Here is a 7,456-nt window from a genome sequence, read left to right on the forward strand (position 1 = left end):
TCTTTTTTTCTTTTTTTTTTGTTGGTACAACAGTGGCTCTGACGAATATGAATGCGGCCAATAAAATTAGAAAAACAAAAAGCTACAAAGAGGCTCCGGTACAGACTCGTGATCTCTCCAGATGAAATCCTCTGAGTGATGAGTAGTAAAGGAGGCAACCCAATCCGCAGCACTGTTTGCCTTCCAATAAGCATGCGTGACCAAGTAGGAATCACACTCCCCCAGTAGGTGACAGATATCATGGAGCAACGGCCACTCCCCAGACGTGCATCCTCGCCCCCGGATCCACTTGATGACAATAGTCGAGTCCCCCTCCAAAAGTATGCACCCCGCGCCCAGCACCCATCGCACGTAGGTAACCTCCTCCCATCCCGCGCGGAGCTCAGCGCACACCACGGCCTTTGACTAGTTCGAGTTTTGTCATACCTTAGAAATTTATCAAATACAGCAAAAATAACATGGTTGTCCAAACAAGGAAGACTGGAGTAGCGGTGTCTAATATAATCTACAATCAATTTAGGAATGTATGCATTTAATTGGTAAAATCTTATTTCATGTTGGATGAGCAAATTGCGTCAAAAAGAACTTTTTGCAAGTGAGAAAGGCATCATGGAACATGTTACTTCTGGTTGCCATGTTTTGTCTCTCTGTTTATTGGTAATAGACCTCGAACATGAAGCAAATTTTTATTTTTCCAACGACACATATATATGTTGGGCACCCTTAATTTTACATGTGTAGCTTATTAAGATTGTTTCATCTTAGACAACGCAGGCAAGCCAGGTTGTAATTTGTAGCATATTTTGCCGACTAGGATGGTGTAAATCTCATTTGTTTTGCCTCCTAGTCCCTCTGCAAAATCCTATTTGCTTATGGAGGATGAAAAGGGGGTTTACACCATGTTGCATGATTTTACGTGCCCCTGCGCCGTCTTCCTTTGAGAGGATCGGGGAAAATTGGAGCTCTCCTCTTATTCCGGTAGCGTCCAGAATTGTTTTGGTCTCCTGCGAGCCCTATCTCTTGGTTTTCTTAAGATGAATTTCGACGGTAGTGTAGGCAAGGGAGGGAGCACTGGAGGCGTGGTTTCGTCGTCAAAGACCACAAAGCCAGGCTGATAGAGGTTGAGGGCCGGAGGATATTCGACACTTCTGTTCTTGGTGATGAATCAGAGTAGCATGGGAGGAAGTTATCTACGCAAGGCGGGTGCTGGGGGCGGACTACATCCTCCTCGAAGGTGACTTGGCCACGGTGGTCGAGTGGATCCAGGGTCGGAGTCGTGACGTCAACTTTAGACCGCTGCTATGCTATATCTACAGGCTGTTAGTTGAGTGTGGATCCTCGGGAGCCACACATGTCTATAGGAAAGCGAACAACGCGGCTGACTAGGTGGCTTTATTTGTAGCTCACCATGCTAGAGGCTTCATCTGGACCGATCATGTGATGGTGCCTCACGCTTTGTGTTATCTTCTTTTCTCTGATTCTGCTGATTGCTTTTATGTCCGACATGTGTGAGTTGCCGTTGTACAAAAAAAAAAAAAAAAAAAAGACATCAAACGGAGAACAAACATATACAATTTTTTTTTTTCAATCTTAATAAATAGAAAGATGTATTAATGCCGGAGAAAATGATTTTTTTTGCTCCTAGAGAGATAAATATTGGTGTCTCTAGTAGCAAGTTCAAGAAAATAAAGGAGATATTTGCACGGAAACGTAGCAGTACCATTTTTTAGTTTCCAATTGTACTTCTAAATATTTGTATATTCTTTTTATAATGCTTAAAGTTGCCAAAATTACCTTAAGAGGAGGCCTAAACCTCCCTCTTAGAGGGCCCTGATCAAAATTTGAACTAATCTAATTTTAAAATATCTAAACTTTCAATTTCTTAGGTTCAGCGGTTTGTTATCATTTTTTTATTTTGATTAATATAGTCACAGACTAGAGAAAGAAACATTGCTATATGTTACTGTTACGTGGCCATGCAAGATCCACAATTATGACACATGAAGCTTAATCGAAGAAATCGACCTTTGGTTTGTAATTTTGAGCGAAGGTCCTTTGGTTATTATAATGGCCACGGAGGTCCTTTGGCAATGCTGCCCTATCCATTGTAATGGTAACTCTAGTGGAAATACGATTGTAAATTAATCCTTTCATTGTTTACCTAACTAAAATAAATAATTTATAAATTCAAATCTCCACATTAGTTTCAAATTTATCATTTTGTTTGCCAACAACAACATATAAAATAGCCTTTTTTTTCTAATTTATTGTACCTAAACAAATTTTTAAGTTCTTCCAAAACTCATTACCTCAATATTAGATATCATAAAGTTATCGGTTTTCAATGATAAAACAAAAGAATTGTTTGTATTTATGATTGCGAGCTAGTCAAGGTACTTGACTTCTTCCCCACGTATAAGCTTAAGCACGTATAAATTTGCTTGCCCAAGTGGAATGGACTGGAGTCAGGAGACTGTAAAATATTAAATTACTCTGTTCCATATTATCCAACTTCTCTTATTGTCATGCATTTAGGGAAGCGAATCATGTGGCAGATTATCTTGGCGTGTTCACGAAGCTTTGATCAAAGTTTTCAAGTCTGGCATCAGGAATTTTCCAGTCTAGCTTAATTCATCATTGCATCAGCATTCTCTCAATTCGGATGTAGTGATTTTCTCCTTGTCATGTGTTGAGGGAAGCGAATCATGCGGCAGCAAGGTTTGCTGTATCGGTCGGTACCGAGCGTACCGTACCCGTACTGATGGGTACCGGTATCAGTACACCAATGTCGGTACGGTCGGTACCGAGCGTACGGTACCGTACCGACACTCGGTACGCCTATACTAATGCGGCACCGGTACGGGGTTCAGTACCGGTACGGCGACCCTTGTGCGGCAAATTATCTAACGTGCTCAGGAAGCTTTGATCAAAGTTTCCAAGTTTGGCATGAGGAATTTTCTTCTAATCTAGCTTAATTTATTATTGCATCAGCATTCTATCAATTTGGATGCGGTGATTTTCTCCAAGTCACTTTTTACTTTTTCTTTTTAAAAAGTTTGGAAATAGAAAATTTGTTTTCATTTTTTTTCAAATTTTTTGCCAAAAAAAAATATGTTTGGCTTTTTTTTTATTTTTAAACAGAAGTGGAAAAAATAGAACTAAGCAAGCATTGAGAGGATGGAGAGTAGGGGAGGAGGCAACTAGGGACAACACAATAGGTGCTGCTCATACAAGAGCATGCTCAATCGGGCCGATAGATGCTAGGAATGGAAGGACACTACTGCTCTCAAGAGAACGAACGAACGAACGAACGAATAGCGATAAAAGATAGATGCTGAGAATAAAAAAATAGATGGGTAGAAGAAGTGGTGAAGTGGCAGAATTAAGAAGAATGGTGGAGGAAATTATTGGAGAGGTGGGCAGTAGTAGGGGAGGGAGAGGAGGGCAACAAAAGCCTTGAGGAGGTGAAAGAGAGGAGCCGAGGTTAGATAGAGGGGACGAGAGGGGTGAAAACTGCCTTTAAAAATAAAAAATTGAAGTGAAAAATTTTTGCTTCTATTTTTTCAAAAATAACAAAAGTTTTTTAAATAAATAAAAAATAGAAACAAGACTAAAAATATTTTCTACATCAGATTCGTTGTTAATAAAAAAATAAAAAAATGATATCAAATGGGGTTTTAAGAGGTTTTTCTTTTTCCTTTCTTTTTTGGGGGTGGGGGGTGGGACGGGGAGGCAACTCTAAGGTGGCTGTTGTGGTTGAAATTCGGCCTGAAGGCGACCACGCCGGAAGGGAGTCGAGGGGACCCCGGTCGGGACAGAAAAGAGGGCTACCTTCGGTGCTCTAGGGTGCCTCCAAGAAGACGCCAGCCGGGATGGAGAAAGGGTGCCACCTCCTTGCAATCCAAGGTACCTGCACAAAGCCTTCGCCTGGGTTCCGGCAAAGGCCCTCCGATGGATAAGTTAGCAGAGTTTGTTTTGGAGGATCCTGTTTTGGAAGCTAGAGTCCTTTGTTTTTCTTGGGGGAAGGAAGAGTGTAGAGAATCCCCCGAAGTACCTTTTCATGGCCTCTTTTATATTTCTTACCAGAGTGCCACGGTGGCGGAGGTATGGCCCCTGGCAGGCAGGGTATGGCCTCTGGTAGGTGTAGCAGGGTATGGTTCCTGGCAGGCAGGGTATGGCCTCTGGTAGGTGTAGCAGGGTATGGTTCCTGGCAGACAGGGTATGGCCCCTGGTAGGCAGGGTATGGCCTCTGGTAGGTGTAGCAGGATATGGCTCCTAGCAGGTGTAGCAGGGTATGGGCCCTGGCAGGTGTAGCAGGATATAGCCCTGGTTGATACGTCATAGCGTGGCCATCAAGCAAAGTACGACGCGGTGAGGCTGCTGCAGGTAATGGCTGTGACATATGCTTGGCGAGGTCGGCTCGGGCCTCTAAGGGACCGAGGTCAGCCTGGCTTTTGGAAGGACTGAGGTCTGCCTGGCTATTGGCGAGGCTGAGGTCTGCCTTCTCTCCCGCCGTGGTCGGCTCGGCCTTCAGGGAGTCCGAGGTCGGTCCGATTCTTGGCGGGGTTTGGGTGGTTCCATGCCGGAGTAGGACGATCTATTTTACCTCCCATCATTTGTCCCCCGACTTCTGAGTTCGAGTCGTTCTTTGGCTCGAGCAAAGGAAGTAATCAAGTCGTCGATCATCCTGTGATACAGCTAGACGTTTGTGAAGATATAAGTGCCGAGTAGGGCACACCTCTTGAATTGCTGGAGCTAGTGGCTTTAGGCCGAGCTTGGGTGGTTTGAGCTGCCACGTCATTCTAAGTTGGCATGTCGTTTTAGGCTGAGGTGATTGAGGAAGCTCTTTAATGCGTTGCGTGCGCGCTCCCTTTCGAGGCGTTACTTGTCGATATACGAGGGCCCAATCATCAATGCTCTGTTTTTCGAAGCGGCCATCATGATGACCGGCCTTTAACGCCGCGATCCAGGAAGATTTGCTGTGGAAGCCTCTGAGCCTGCCACGTGGCAAGATATTGCCGTTCGGCCGCCCGGGTGGGTCGATCAGAGTCGTTGAGATAGGCTATATAAAACCTTAAAGGGAGCCTTAGGGCCCCTATTCAACCTCTATCGCTCTCGCTCTTTTTCTTCCTGGCCACCATCGCCGTTGTCTTCAAGCTCTTCTTCGAGCCATCTTGGTGATTTCCAGCGAGTTTCGCGACGGATCTCTCTCCTTTGCCTTCGGTTTCCGACAATCTTGCTCTTTTCCCATCTATCTTCTCCTGTAGAGCCTTAGGTAGGTGTCCTCTTTTCTTTTCGGTCACTTGGAGAGTTAGTCTTTTTCTCTTTGATTCTGTGAGCGAGGCGGAGACCTTGATTGTAATGGGCTCGCCTTCTAGAGCTTCTAAGCCCAGTGCGGGTCCATCCCGGGTTCGGGCTTCTCCGGATGCGGGGGAGGCTGAGCTCAAGGTGGACCATGGGCCGAGCGGGGTCGGCTCGAGTCTGACTGAAGAGGAGCTGGGCTTGGCCCGGGCTCAGTTCTTCTTCTCGCGCGAGTTCATTCTTGAACTCCCAGGGCCTAAGGCTCGGGTGTCCGACCCTCCTCGAGACCGGATTGGAGTGTATGTGGAGACGCTCCAAGTTAATCTAAGGTTCTCCCTTTATGGGTTTGTGAACGAGCTTCTGGCGACTTATCGCCTTATTTCTGCGTAGTTCGCTCCGAACTCATGGAGAATGATTATAGGCTTTCTTCAAATTTGCGTGGCTCACGGTTTTCCCACCTTGGTAAATATCTTTTGAGGCTGCTTTGTGCTAAAGGTTAGCCCCGCAAACAAAGGGTGGTGGTACTTCTCCTTTTGAGGAGGCCGCGTACTCTTTCGAGGTGCTCCTTCCTCTATTCATGGGTGGAAGGACAATTTTTTTTTATTACCTCCAAACGGTCGTGGGGGTTTGACCCGACCTCGGGCTCGTCGCTGGCTGCGGTGAAGAATAAAGCGCCCAAGCTGTCACAGTCCGAGCAAAAAATTCTAGACGGGCTGCTCTGGCTGGGAGGAACTGTGAGGCTTCCCGACTTGCTCAGCGAGGAAGTTTTGGTGAACGTCGGCCTGAGCTCGGCTCATTCCGAGGGTAAGGGCGACACGGTTATTTCCCTTTCTTTTTCTTTTTCTCATGCTTGATTTTCATTGAGGTTCTTGCTCTCAGAAATTGCAGTAATAATCTTCAGCAACGAGACCTTGATGGCCCAGTATAACAAGAAGGCAGCCGCCTCGGGTGGAGCTCGGCCTGAGCTGAGGTCGAAGAAGCTAAGGGCCGCGCCTTCTTCCGGCATTACGCGGGGCGAGCCCGCTCATGAGGCTGAGCTGCCCCTGTCGACTGAAGGAGCAGAAGGAGGAGCCGCAGTGGAATCCCTGCTATTATATTAGATGCATCAATGTTAAAATGGTTATTATATTGTTAAATCATGCTTTACTTGGGTTTTGATGACAGGTACACCTAAAAACTAAATGATCATGTGATTGAGACTTTGAGTCTGGGTTACCAGCCAAAACTAAACGCGTAAGCCCATGCTTCTGCGATTTCTTAAGGTTGTCAACTGAAGAACTTTCTCAATCTATATCATTTAATAGTAATTAGAAGAAGGCAAAAAATCATACCATAGGGTCTCTTCGAGAAAGTACCATGAAAGCAAGGTAAAATTGTATAGGCACTTAGGATATAATCTTGATCTGTCGGTCATCTTTTGCTGTGCATGGGGCGTTCAGAATGCTTGACGTAAAGCGCCAAAATATTAAGACATCCTTATATATATATCTCAATGAGACATGCTGCTAAAATAACACTGCAATTCTTTGAATATTCTGTATCAACCATGACTCTGAAAATATTACTGGTTAGATTCTTGTAAATTTGTTTCTTTTGAGTTAGGCCATGACTGCAATCTTTTGTTGCTGACTGCTCAATATTCTCCTAATGTAAGTCATTCTTTTGATTTGCTACGTTGTCTGAGATGCAGCTTCCTCTTGAGCCTAGATCTTTGTATTCTTTCTCTGGGCTGGAAGGTTTTGGGATGCGTCAAGTTGTAATGGTTATAGTTTAGTTCATGGTACAACTATTTTCCCTGCAGAAAAGCAACAGCTTTGATTTTCTGAAACAACTTTATATAAATTAATAGCTTGTCTTGTTTCATGTGGGTTGAGTGCGAGTGTTGTTTGTCATTCAATTTGGATCTAGCATTGATAAAACTAGCCAGATTCCAGCCCAAAATCATATCTTGTAAGATTGAATGCACAAGTAATCTTAAACTTCTATTGGTTTTTCCCAACTTAAAAAGTGATGGCCTTCTTTTCGCTACACTGGAAATACAACCCTACCTCTCACAAATCCCCCCTGCTTTCTTCTTTTTTTAGACCTAAAAACCGATCCCAACTTGATCAACTTCTTTCTCAGACCATTATTATTTTGAATTCATTTACTTCCC

The sequence above is a fragment of the Phoenix dactylifera genome, chromosome 1, assembly GCF_009389715.1.
Source record: "Phoenix dactylifera cultivar Barhee BC4 chromosome 1, palm_55x_up_171113_PBpolish2nd_filt_p, whole genome shotgun sequence".
Lineage (NCBI taxonomy): Eukaryota > Viridiplantae > Streptophyta > Magnoliopsida > Arecales > Arecaceae > Phoenix > Phoenix dactylifera.